At 42.6% G+C, this 14,296-nt stretch overlaps 1 long non-coding RNA gene across 1 annotated transcript; it reads left to right on the top strand.

The window, feature by feature from the left end:
• The first annotated feature begins 326 nt into the window (after positions 1–326).
• Positions 327–13,115, top strand: LOC141130037 (uncharacterized). Its single transcript, XR_012241960.1, has 3 exons — positions 327–731; positions 10,713–10,776; positions 12,950–13,115. It is a non-coding gene; the product is annotated as an uncharacterized lncRNA (long non-coding RNA).
• The last annotated feature ends 1,181 nt before the right edge of the window (positions 13,116–14,296 follow it).

Here is a 14,296-nt window from a genome sequence, read left to right as displayed (position 1 = left end):
TTTTTGTAATAAAAGGTATTAATCATTGTGCAAATATTTAGTTTATTTATAGTGCAATAACAGCGTATTGCATGGTTCTAGAATAGTGTAATATAAACCATTCTATATTTATTAAGAATTTTTTTCTGTACAAATCAAGAAAAGTGAAGAAAATAGCTACAGTATAACACAATGATAACAGAGTGGAAATGCTCATGAGAGCTCATCTTATAAAATTTGTCTCTGTGTGTAACATAATGCCATAAAAGTCTGTCAATTTAGGAATGCTTCATGATGACATATCAGCCAGCATTTGTGATCTCAAATTTAATGCAACCGCCGCGTATATTAAACCTATGAAACCTGCCAGTTGTTGATCTTCAAACCACAGCCAAGAAACCAACCAGCCGCCAGCCTTGGCTAATTAAATATCCGTGACTGACTGCCCACTGAACAGTCTGGCTCTGTTTAATTATATGTTCCCCTGCTGTGCCTGAACTTTGCAGTCTGCGCTGAGAAAAGCAGGCTTTCAGCACACCAGCACGACACGCTGCCACATGCACGTGCTGCCTAGCACTGGCTGTAGTGAGGACAATAGGGAATAGGCTAATGGCATACTGCACTAGTCAGGGGCTGAAAGGGAGTCTGCGAACCGCATTGAATCTGAAGATTGCAAAAAAAAAAAAAGACCTTGAGCTTGATGCTGAGGGTCTTGGAACTGAACCAAAAGAAGCGTTTGAATCCCTAGACAGGTATACAAAAGAGAATGCAAGCCGTCTGACATAGGGTGAAGAGCAAAAGATAAAGGATTTGCTTTAGAGGAGAGAAAAGTCTTGGAAAAATACAAAATAGCAGCACACTATAGAATATGATGTCTGTTTGACATTCTGCAGTACTGATGGGATTATTTTCTGCGCTATTATTTTTTTACCTGCAGCTCTAGTGTATTATTATAAATTTAAATGTCTTTCTTTTTGGTTCTTGTCAGTTTATTGTGTAATATAATTATTTGTAGTTTGATTGTAAAAAAGTAAGTAGCTTCTCTTTCCATCATGTTGCTTTTGACATTGATTATGGAAGCGATTGAAATAATATAAAATAATAGGAAGCACCCGCTGTGCTTAATTGCTCAACTTAGTTGGGTTGGTTAATTGTAAAATGGAAACAATAAAGTGTTTATGAAGCGGAGGTGTGGGCATTCTAATGCTGCTGGGTGTATTTACTATTGGGTGGCGTAATATAAAAAGGTCTCTTAGATGTGCCTTTTATGGTTTCTTTTGTGTGCTTCGCTCGCTGTATTTAATCATTTTAGTATTGTTTACATGTTTTAATCTCTACTAGGCTGCATATACAGGTTCCCCTGTCTGCGGCGGGCTAAGCATAAGGTTTCTTTGCAGCACGCTGATAGCAGCACATTATATAAAAACCATAGCGTTAACAAGTCCCCTGTGTAGTGTAAAGCTTGGAATGATCATTTGAAGGTTAATGGCATAAAGGAATACCTAAGGAACCCTCATCCCTATAGTATTTATATGACTAGTTCCATCTGGCTAGGCGTTAAACAAAGTTTATCCTTGGCAAACCATGAATTGTGAGAACTGTTAAGACTACACAGGCATACACAGATTAACCTGTGAAAATAAGGCAATTACAGACAGCCTGTTAATATTGTCAAGGGATTTGGTCAGATTCATTGTTCAATGTTGGCAAACTTGACATTCAACTTAGATTAGGTGAGTGGCTATTCATTTGAACTGGAAAAGTTAACGACCCACTCTACTCAAACACAAGTAGTTTGGATAGCCACACTACCATAAATGTTTAAACATTATCTGGATTTTGCCCTAAAGTTTTCATACAGATGAAAAATTTGACAGCTGAGGCCATCAGGCGTATCTTGCATTTGAAAGAATCTGTGTTAATAAATCTGCCATAAGAAAAATATGGAACACACTGTTGTAATTTGAAGGTTGCCAAGAAGAACAAGTTTCATGTTAGCTCGGGGTTGATCAGTGATGGCGAACCTTGGCACCCCAGATGTTTTGGAACTACATTTCCCATGATGCTCATGCACTCTGCAGTGTAGTTGAGCATCATGGGAAATGTAGTTTCAAAACATCTGGGGTGCCAAGGTTTGTCATCGCTGCCGTAGATGTTCTACAGAGCTAATAGAATAGTCTCCTGTGGAGAAATGAGACAAAGGTTGCATAGACAATGTTATGTTTTCAGAGAACAAAATACTGCTTATCTACAGTAGCATAGTGGAGGAATGATCGTGGACTTTGGTTGCTTTGCTCCTTCAGAGCCTGCAAAATAGTAGGGCATTTGTTCTGGACTTAAAACTCAAAGAGGTGGACCATGCAATATGACAAATATTCAGAATACAGGAGTAAATCAACAGCATGGAGAAAAAAAAAAAAGAAAACTCTGCAATATAAAACAAAGCAAAGACAGAGTCTTGACCTCAATCCTTCTGAAATGCTGTGGTGTGATCTGAAAAGCGCTTTTTTACAAGACACCTCACAAACATACATTACCAGACATAGCTTTGTGCACTGCGATTGCCTAGACCTCCACAGTTCCAAATAGATACTACAGAAAGTCATTTGTTTGAAGCAGTAGTAAAGTCCACTTTGTGATTTTTACCTAGAGGTAAGTTTATAATAAAGCTAACTAATAACTGTAGGTAAAATGAAGATCTCCTAAATGTGCACCATTTGGGCAATATTTTCTCTTTTGGCAGCCGCAGTGGCGTAGCGTGGGGGGTGCAGGGGGTGCCATGGCCCCGGGCGCGATATTTAGGGGGGCGCCAGTATGTGTCACTGGCTGCCTCCTCCTAATTTCTAATTCTGTGTCCCCGGGCTCCGGCCGCCATGTTAAGTGTCCGGTGCCCTGTGATTGGGTGTATGGGGGTCATGTGAGGCGTAGGGCTGGCCTGTCCTCGATCGCTCCTGAAGTCCCGCCTCCGCACATGACCCCCCATACGCCCAATCACAGGGCGCTGGACACTGAACATGGCAGCAAGCAGAGCGCAGGGGAGAGAAGAATGTGAGCCACCGCTGTCTTCTCCTTCTCCTCCGGATTGAAGCAGCCAGGATAAGAAGGTGAGTGAGAGTCTTGTTACTGGGGGGGGGGGGGGGGGGGGCGCGAGAGACTGTAGACAGGACAGTGTAGTATCGTGGACAGTGTAGTATAGTGGTCAGTGTAGTGTAGTATAGTGGACAGTGTAGTATAGTGGTCAGTGTAGTGTAGTATAGTGGACAGTGTAGTATGGTGGTCAGTGTAGTGTAGTATAGTGGACAGTGTAGTATGGTGGTCAGTGTAGTGTAGTATAGTGGTCAGTGTAGTGTAGTGGTTAGTGTAGGCAGGACAGTGTAGTATGGTGGTCAGTGTAGTGTAGTATAGTGGTCAGTGTAGTGTAGTGGTTAGTGTAGGCAGGACAGTGTAGTGTAGTATAGTATGGAGGTCAGTGTAGTGGTCACTATGGGGGGCAGTGTAGTGGACAGTATAGTGTAGTATAGTGGTCAGTATAGTGTAGTTTAGTATGGAGGTCAGTGTAGTGTAGTATAGTGGTTAGTATGGTGGTTAGTGTAGTGGACAGTGTAGTGTAGTATAGTGGTTAGTGTAGTATGGTGGTCAGTATAGTGGTTAGTGTAGTGTAGTATACTGGTTAGTATAGTGGTCAGTATAGTGTAGTTTAGTATGGAGGACAGTGTAGTATAGTGGTCAGTGTAGTATAGTGGTCAGTGTAGTATGTTGGTCAGTGTAGTATGGTGGTCAGTGTAGTATAGTGGACAGTGTAGTATGGTGGTCAGTGTAGTGTAGTATAGTGGACAGTGTAGTATGGTGGTCAGTGTAGTATAGTGGACAGTGTAGTATGGTGGTCAGTATAGTGTAGTGTAGTGGTTAGTGTAGTGAACAGTATAGTATAGTGGACAGTGTAGTATAGTGGACAGTATAGTGTAGTATGGTGGACAGTGTAGTATGGTGGTCAGTGTAGTGTAGTGTAGTGGTTAGTGTAGTGGACAGTATAGTATAGTGGACAGTGTAGTGTAGTATAGTGGACAGTGTAGTATGGTGGTCAGTGTAGTGTAGTACAGTGGACAGTGTAGTATGGTGGTCAGTATAGTGTAGTGTAGTGGTTAGTGTAGTGGACAGTATAGTATAGTGGACAGTGTAGTATGGTGGTCAGTGTAGTGTAGTATAGTGGTCAGTGTAGTGTAGTGGTTAGTGTAGTGGACAGTATAGTATAGTGGTCAGTGTAGTATAGTGGTCAGTGTAGTATAGTGGTCAGTGTAGTATAGTGGTCAGTGTAGTATAGTGGACAGTGTAGTATAGTGGTCAGTGTAGTATGGTGGTCAGTATAGTGTAGTGTAGTGTAGTGGACAGTGTAGTGTAGTATAGTGGACAGTGTAGTGTAGTATAGTAGACAGTGTAGTGTAGTATAGTGGACAGTGTAGTATGGTGATCAGTGTAGTATGGTGGTCAAGTGTAGTGTAGTATAGTGGACAGTGTAGTATAGTGAACAGTGTAGTGAAGTATAGTGGTCAGTATAGTGGACAGTGTAGTATGGTGGTCAGTATAGTGGACAGTGTAGTGGTCAGTGTAATATAGTGGACAGTATAGTATAGTATAGTGGTCAGTGTAGTGGACAATGTAGTGTAGTGGTCAGTATAGGAATCAGGTAGGTCAGTACTATTGTATTTGAAGGGACTCAGGGATAGCTAAAAGTCCGCAGGTTGGGGGGGGGCGCAAATTACTTGCCTTGCCCCGGGTGCTGACAACCCACGCTACGCCACTGGGCAGCCGGTGACATCACTGGTGCATGCGCTCCCATGGAGCTGCATACCTGTGCCGTTCCTTCGGAGCTCTGTGCCATGGCATGCATACGGTGGTGACATCATCATGCAGTTTAGCCATTCAAGCCTGCAAACCCGGACGTTAGACTGGGTAAAGATGAAAGCTCTGTCAGCAGTGACAGTGCACCGCTAGAGTGCTTTGTTCTAAGGTACAGTAAGTATTTCATATTGTGCTAGTATGCTATGCATACTAGTACACTATGTCATTGTCTTGCAGGGATTTTTTTTTTTAATGCCACGGTTTACTGCTGCTTTAAGGGTTATTTACATATATAAAAGCATAGACTTATTAATAAATCTAATGCGTAGTACACATGGGCCGATTGTCTGGACTAAAAACTTGCAGTTGACCAGCTCCCGATCAGCAGTGGTCTCAGCCAGTGGCGGAGAGCACTGACTGGAGTGTTCTGGCGGGGGGGCATCCCCCTGTCAGAACACAGCAACACAGCGGGGAAGATCGCTGTACTAACATCAGACTGTTAGTACAGCGGCTCCGACCAGAGATGTCAGTTATTTTTTTGTTAAATCCAGCAGGTTGAAAAACTATTGAACAAACTATCAGTATGTACCAGGCTTAAAGTGATTGTAAAGTCTTGTTTTTTTTTAATATAAAAATAACAAACATGTTATACTTACCTGATCTGTTGCAGTGGATTTGCACAGAGCAGCCCCGATCCTCCTCTTCTCGGGTCCCTCTTCTGTGCTCCTGGCCCCTCCCTCCCGTTCAGTGCCCCCACAGAAATCAGCTTGCTATGGGGGCACCCAAGCCGAGCTGCAGCTCTGTGTGTCCATTCAGGCATGGAGCTGCAGTTCGGCCTCGTCCCCTCTCTCTCTTGATTGGTTAGTTGCCTTTGAGCCAATGGTACCGCTGCTGTGTCTCAGCCAGGCCCAGATGGCTGAGGCACTCGTGGACATCGCTGGACAGAGATAAGGCTCCGGTAAGTATTAGGCCTCATACACATGGTTTGATTGTTGGACAATCGAGCGTCTGATTTTTGTCAAAAGGGCGTGTGCAGGATTTTGTCTAGCATACTAACTATCCGCAAATTGTCATTTGACAAACACGAACATAGTGACGTACTATGAGAGTATAAAGAGGAAGTTAATTTCTCATGCGCCACCCTTTGGGCCCCTTATGCTAATTTCATGTTAGTAGAAGTTTGGTGAGCGTTGATTCGCGATTTTTAGATCGTACAAAACAAATGCCTTTTAAAATATGTTTGGCATAACTACATGCAAAGCAGCTTCATTATTATCCCATTAAAGAAGATGAAAATTTTGACATTTCATCAATTGCCACGTCACGAATGTTAATTCTAGATTACGAACGGTAGTTTACAAGACCAAACTCTTTCCAGTCATTCCTTGATTCCGATCATGTGTGTTTGTACTTTCGACTTTTGTGTGACGGATTTCTGTACGGACCATCCAAAAATTTAGATGTTGAGTTCACATCAGACAAAAATTTTATAGCCTGCACATCCAGCTTTTGTCTGATGTAAAAGTCAAATTGTCTGTCGAAAATCTGCAGACAGCTCGTCTTCAGACTTTTCACTTTTGATTTTAGTACCATGTGTACGAGGCCTTAAAGGGCCGAAGGGGCTACTGCACGCAGAAGGCTTTTTATCGTAATGCATAGAATGCATTACGATAAAAACCTTCTGACTTTACAATCACATTAATGCCCCGTACACACGGTCGGACTTTGTTCGGACATTCCGACAACAAAATCCTAGGATTTTTTCCGACGGATGTTGGCTCAAACTTGTCTTGCATACACACGGTCACACAAAGTTGTCAGAAAATCCGATCGTTCTAAACGCGGTGACGTAAAACACATACGTCTGGACTATAAACGGGGCAGTGGCCAATAGCTTTCATCTCTTAATTTATTCTGAGCATGCGTGGCACTTTGTCAGTCGGATTTGTGTAGACACGATCGGAATTTCCGACAACGGATTTTGTTGTCGGAAAATTTTATATTCTGCTCTCAAACTTTGTGTTTCGGAAAATCCGATGGAAAATGTGTGATGGAGCCTACACACGGTCGGAATTTCCGACAACAAGGTCCTATCACACATTTTCCGTCGGAAAATCCGACCGTGTGTACGGGGCACAAGGCTGGATTCACACCTATGCAGTTTTAGTGCTTTTTGCATTTTGCAGATTTGCACTACAGTCCATTTCACATGGTTTCCTATGGAACACGTTCTGTAGTGCAAATCTGCAAAATGCAAAAAGCACTAAAAATGCATAGGTGTGAATCAGGCCTAAGGGTACATTTTCCATCTGTGATCTTGATTTGTTTGTGTGTTTGTGAAGCAATTCTATCCTTATTGTGACTTAGGTGAGCGCCATATCCCATTAAAGCCTAGTGCACACAATGAGACTATAGGAAGAATGATTGTCCAATTTTTTTTTTTGGATGCTAATCTCCATATCAAAAACGAATAGGTTACTAAAGTACGAAAATTCTCGTACGACAGAATAAAAATTCTAGAGTAACGTAATGTGTTGTAGTGTATTTGTATTATATTTTCAGCCGAAAACTGTACTGATTAGATGAAAATCGTACGATCTGGTACCGTACGAGAAAAATGTTCTTGTTTGTCCCTTCAGAAAATTTCAGACAACATCTGTGTACTAACGATCAGAGTATCTATTGTATGATCGCTTCAAAAGCTGTATTTTTTGTACGATTTTCTGATAGTGTGTGCGGGGCTTTAGGATAGTTTGGTTTTTTTTCTGACAACTGAAAATTAACAGTAAACCTTTCACTTTTTGCACATTGTAAGGTAGTATCACCAATTACGTGTTCTTGTTATTCCAACATTACCCATGCAGCCCTCTACCCAGCCATACTGTGTTCTGCCACCAAACAGAAGAGAATTGAAATAGGTAAATGAATATGGATTGAATTTAGCAGTTATTCAGTTGAAGATGAATGCAGCCCAAAAAGAGATTAAGGCTGAGCCGCATCCTCCTCACGGCAGGGGTCCGGTGCGTGCTGGTTCACCGTTTCAGGTCCGATTTCAGCCCAAATTTTGGGCTGAATTCAGACTTGAAAGGGACCAAAAAAGGCACATGTTTTTAGTGCAAAACGCACGGGACCTGCTGCGGAGATATGGGAACCGGCTCCATAGAGAGCCAGTCACATTCTCCTGCTATTTTTTGCATAGGTGTGAACCCAGCCTAAGACCCCATACACAGTATTAGATTTTCTGCAGATTTTTGTCTTCAGATTTACCAAAACCATGTAATATGAGAAAATGGAATCGCGCTAATAAGAAACTGGTATGCGTACAAGTGACGATCAGTTCTCCTTTGGGGTAAATCTCAAATAAAGTGTGTAAACATATGAATTATATAAATCACCAATATATAAAGTAGAATGACAAATAAGTAAATCATCAAAAGTGCAATCTTGATGTGCAACGGTGAAAGGAATACCATATGAAACAAGATGAATCACCCGGGTGTTTGTTCAAATTCAGTTGAGGTCCTGCTAAATAAGGACAAGGTGCTTAGGTCCACCACCACATATAGAGTGACTGGCCGCTTACCTGAAACTCATGACCCCCTGCTACAGAGGGTCTGAGTAAGCTGTAAGGCTCGATTCACACCTATGCATGTTGCTTTTGAGCGTTTTTGGAGGTTTTTTTTCATGCTTGCCATGTTTTTGAGCCGCGTTTTTGCCGCGTTTTTGCGGCGTTTTTGCCGCGTTTTTGCCGCGATTTGCGTTTTGCGTTTTTTTTTTTTTTTTTTTTTTTCATTTTTTTTTACAGTCTTAAAAAAAAATTACAAAAAAAAAAAAATAAAAAAAAATAAAAAAAACACGGCAAAAACGCATCAAAAACGCTGCAAAAACGCTGCAAAAACGCAGCACTTGCGTTTTTGATGCTTGTCCATTGAAAACCATTACATGCAAAACGCTGCTTTTTGCATGAAAAAAAGTCCCCGACCCTTTCCAAAAACGCTGAGATACAAAAAAGCATTGATGTGAACATGTTCCATAGGAACCCATGTTAAAAAATTCCCGTGCATTTCTGCAAAATGCAAAATGCATCAAAAAACGCGCTAGTGTGAATGGGGCCTTAGATCTGATTGCTCCGGACCACCACCGAAAATCCGAACATTGGCACTGGGATGGAACGTCAGGGGCCTTGATGGGGATGGATGGATCGGCAGGATGTCAGACTCTCAGCAGAGTGATAAAACCATATACGGAAAAAGTCTCCAATAGTGTAAAATCTTACGGCTTTATTGAATCAAAATAAATGTATACACTCACATGTAAAGTGCAGAGTTAAGCGCCTAGAAAGAGGTCTGGAGCACCAGCCGGATGCTCACAGACAGCCCGTCCTGCTGGTATCACAACATCGGTCTGCCCTACGCGCGTTCTGTAATAAAATTACGTCTTCCAGTGGCCCCTGGAAGATGTAATTTTATTAATTTTATTACGAAACGCCACGTAGGGCAGAGCGACGTGTCCGCGTCACCTCCCACCGATGTTGTGATACCAGCAGGACGGGCTGTCTGTGAGCATACCGTTGGTGCTCCAGACCTCTTTCTAGGCGCTTATCTCTGCACTTTACATGTGAGTATATACATTTATTTTGATTCAATAAAGCCTTAAGATTTTACACTATTGGAGCTTTTTTCCGTATATGGTTTTATCACTCTGCTGAGAGTCTGACGTCCAGCCGATCCATCCATCCCCATCAAGGCACCTGACGTTCCATCCCAGTGCCAATGTTCGGTTTTTCGGTGGTGGTCCGGAGCAATCAGATCTAACAGCTTACTCAGACCCTCTGTAGCGGGGGTCATGAGTTTCTGGTAAGCGGCCAGTCACTCTATATGTGGTGGTGGACCTAAGCACCTTGTCCTTATTTAGCAGGATCTCAATTGAATTTCAACAAACACCTGAGTGATTGATCTTGTTGTTTTATATGGACTTACATATGTATTCCTTTCACTGTTGCACATCAAGATTGCACTTTTGATGATTTACTTATTTGTCATTCTACTTTATATATTGGTGATTTATATAATTCATATGTTTACACACTTTATTTGGGATTTACCCCAAAGGAGAACTGAGCGTCACTTGTACGCACACCAGTTTCTCATTAGCGCGATTCCATTTTTTCGAAGACGATTTTACTTTGTGTTACATATAGGAATCCGCAGCTTTTTCAATTTTCTTATTGTTTACACATTTTCACCTATGCACAGTTAATCCCCCCTTTTTTTCTGATCATGTAATATGAGGTCAAACATTAATAGTTTCAATTTGTATGCGATCAGGCAGGCCCTTGCACTACATAGTTTTGATAAATCTGAAGACAAAAATCTGCAGAAAATCTAATAGTGTGTATGGGGCTTTAGACACTAGATGCAAATTTTAGCAGACCATCTTTTTGAACACAAAAAATTGAAAACTTGTATTCACACTTCTTATAGCATCTTATCATCAGAAAAAAATGCACAGCAATAGCTCTAGTGCGTCTTGCCTGGGCATCACCGCACAGAACACCCTAATATGTTGGCATGTCAATAAAAACAGATTAACATTCATTCTTTAAAACCTGCCCTAACACGGCTTCTTTTCTGAACACTGACTCAGTGTTTTCTTTGCCTTTGAAAATCCCTCTGTGAGTCTATCGCCGGGCCCTTAAACATAATTGGAGGGTGGAGCTCAGCATCACGCTGATTCAATTAACTCCCTATCCATCTGCGTTGTGTGACTCAGCTTCATAGGTCTATGCAAGAAATGCATTTCTTTGAATTTGTTCTTAGAAGTCATACTTTGTTCATGCTTAGTGATTTAGAACAAATGATAAATAAAATTGTATTTGATGTGCTTATTTGCAGGTGAACAGTCACCAATGCGTGAAAGTACACCAGCCATATGGTTTGCCAATGCTGGTATCCTTATGTAAGTGTTAGTTGCCTATCTGTGTCTGGTTTCTGTGTTTTTAAAATCAGAACTGGAATAAGCAAATGAATGCCAGAATGGTGTAAGGAAATTCTTACATCTATACATGTTCCAGGTCAGTGACTCAAAAAGTCCATCAGCACGACAGCCAGGAATTAACATTTAAAAAAAAAAAAAAAAAAAAGACCAGACCCTTATCCGAGCACACAGCACAGCAGGTCAGTAAAGGGGGTGGGGACGAGCGAGCGACCACCCTCCTGAACCGTACGAAGCTGCATGCCCGCAATATGGGGGGCCCTGCACCACCCCAAAGCACCTTGTCACCATGTTGATGAGGACAAGGGCCTCTTCCCGACAACCCTGGCCGCTGATTGTCGGGTCTGTGGACGGGGGCTTATCGTAATCTGCAATTTAACAAGGGGGCCCCCAGATCCCGGCCCCCACCCTATGTGAATGAGTATCGGATACATTGTACCCCTACCTATTCACCTAAAAAAAAGTGTCCAAAATAAAACACAGTACACAGGTTTTTAAAGTAATTTATTAAGCCAGCTCCGGCGTTGACTCAACTCTCTCTCCAGCTCTAATGCTGGGTGCGCGGTGTGCCACTGCTTATATTGGCATGGGGTGGGGTCATCAGGCGATGTCACCCGGAGGCCTTATGACGTCGCTGCCTGGGGCATGATGGGTGGTGACGTCATAAGGGGCGGGGCCTCCATATGCTGATTTAGTCCCCTTTCACACTTGTGCGACTTGTCCTGCGACTTGGGACTGCAAAGTCACATGACAAGTTGTACCCTATGATTTCCAATGAGTACCATTCATATCTGCAACAACTTCAAAGTAGTTCCTGTACTACTTTGGTCCAACTTTGATACGAGTTACACAGACATTCCCTGAAATTGTTGTAAAATCGCGGCAAAATCGCGCAACTTTGAAGTCGTGGTAGTGTGAAAGGGGACTAAGGCATTTTTCAGGCGTTATGCTTTAGGTGACAAAACACTCAGATGTGAACAGGTGCTATTGAAATGAATGGGATTTTGCTTGTTGGGTGTTTTTCAGGCGTTTTTTGGGTGTTTTTGCGAGCGTTTTATGAGCTAAAAATGCTCAGGTGTGAGGCTCTGTTCACACCTAGGCATTTTTGTTTCAGGCAGAAAGTCACGCATTTTTTTGTAGCAATTTTTGCCGCAATCTTGTACAGGTCACCAATGTAAAAAGCAGGAAAACGCCTGTAATCTGCCCCAAAGAAGCTCATGTTCTTTTTTGAGCTTAGGCTCTGTTCACACCTAGGCATTTTGTTTTCAGGCAGAAAGTCGCACTTTTTTGCCATGATTTTTTGCTGCGATTTTGCTGCGTTTTTGTACAGGTCAAAAGGTCACCAATGTAAAAAGCAGAAAACGCCTGTAATCTGCCAAAAAGAGAAGCTCCTGTACTTTTTTGAGCTTCAGGCATTTTGCTTCAGATGATAAAACGCTCAGATGTGAACAGGGGGCTTTGAAATGAATGGGATTTTGCTTGTTGGGCGTTTTTCAGGCTTTTTTTGGGTGTTTTGCGAGCGTTTTATGAGCTAAAAAATGCTCAGGTGTGAGGCTCTGTTCACACCTAAGCGTTTTTGTTTCAGGCAGAAAGTCACGCATTTTTTTGTCACAATTTTTGCTGCAATCTTGTACAGGTCACCAATGTAAAAAGCAAGAAAACGCCTATAATCTGCCCCAAAGAAGCTCATGTTCTTTTTTGAGCTTAGGCTCTGTTCACACCTAGGCATTTTATTTTCAGGCAGAAAGTCATACGTTTTTTGCTGTGATTTTTGCTGCGATTTTGCCACGTTTTTGTACAGGTCAAAAGGTCATCAATGTAAAAAGCAGAAAACGCCTGTAATCTGCCAAAAAGAGAAGCTCCTGTACTTTTTTGAGCTTCAGGCATTTTGCTTCAGATGATAAAATGCACAGATGTGAATAAGGGCCATTGAAATGAATGGGATTTGTCTTGTTGGGCGTTTTTAGAGCTGAGGCTTACAGCAGAAAAAAGCTTGTAGGTGTGAACAGAGCCTGAATGCAACCTGAAACATTTTTTCCGCTTCCCCACTTGTAGTGGTGAACATAACAGTAGTTAAAGTAGTATTAAACTCTCAACATTGAAAGTTGAGCATAATATTATCAACATTCTCCAGCAGGACATCGGCGCCAACAGATCAGCGGGACGCAGCATCAGAGGAGGTTTGTCAACGGGAGCGGCAGCAGAGGAAGAAGAACACCAGACAAAGAAGACAGAAGAAAAGCGGAAGAAGAAGCAGGGGGAGAAGGAGAAGACCGGAGGATGAAGATGCGGGAGAAGATGGAGGAAGACCGGAGGAAGAAGCGGAGAAGAAGAAGAGTTTTAATAAAAAACTTGTCAAAAACTGTCTACTGTATTTTTTAACACTACACTACTTTTTTTTTTAGTGAATGGGTAGGGGTACAATGTACCCCATACTCATTCACATGGAGGGGGCTTCCAGATTCCAATAAGCCCCCCGCCCGCAGACCCCGACAACCACCAGGCAAGTTTTGACGGGAAGAGGCCCTTGTCCCTATCAACATGGGAGCAAGGTGCTTTGGGGTGGGGGGCGCAGAGCCCCCCTGCCCCAAAGCACCCATCCCCCCATGTTGAGGGCATGCGGCCTGGTATGGTTCAGGAGGGGAACCTCCCTTTCCCCTCCCCTCCCTTTCCTGACCTGCAGGGCTGCATGCTCGGATAAGGGTCTGGTATGGATTATGGGGGGACCCCCCCGCCATTTTTTTTTTAAATTTGGTGTGTGGGGGTCCCCTCCAAATCCATACTAGACCCAAGGTCCTGGTATGGACCTCGGGGGGGACCCCACACTGGTTTTTTTCATAATTTTTTTTTTACCCGGCATTTTTTTTTTACATTGAGTGGGAAGCCAGCTGACAGCTGATGACTCATTGGTTGTAAAGTACACAGCAGGCGGCTTCTCAGCCCCCTCCTTAGCAACCAGCTATATACAGTGTAAAAAATAAAATAAAAAAACGCAAATTGTGGCAAAATCGGGGCAAAATCGCGGTAAAAACGCAGTACTTGCATTTTGGATGCGGGTCTATTGAATTCTATTACATGCAAAACGCTGCATTTTGCGGGAAAAAAAGTCACCGACCCTTTCAAAAAACGCAGAGGCACAAAAATGCATTGATGTGAACATGTTCCATAGGAACCCATGTTAAAATATTTCCCTGCATTTCTGCAAAATGCATCAAAAAACGGATTAGTGTGAATCCAGCCTCAGGCTGGATTCACACCTATGCATTTTTAGTGCTTTTGACAGATTTGCACTACAGTCCATTTACCATTGTTTCCTATGGAACATGTTCTGCAGTGCAAATCCGCAAAATGCAAAAAGCACTAAAAATGCATAGCTGTGAATCCAGCCTCAGTGCTGCTTCCTGAACTTCCGGTCTTCAAAGATAAGAGTTAATAGTGGACAGTGCAGTCTCCAGTCAGTCTGTTAGCCTGGAGAAGGGAGGGG

The sequence above is a fragment of the Aquarana catesbeiana genome, linkage group LG02 (assembly GCF_042186555.1).
Source record: "Aquarana catesbeiana isolate 2022-GZ linkage group LG02, ASM4218655v1, whole genome shotgun sequence".
Lineage (NCBI taxonomy): Eukaryota > Metazoa > Chordata > Amphibia > Anura > Ranidae > Aquarana > Aquarana catesbeiana.
This window is presented reverse-complemented; position numbering and strand designations above follow the sequence as displayed.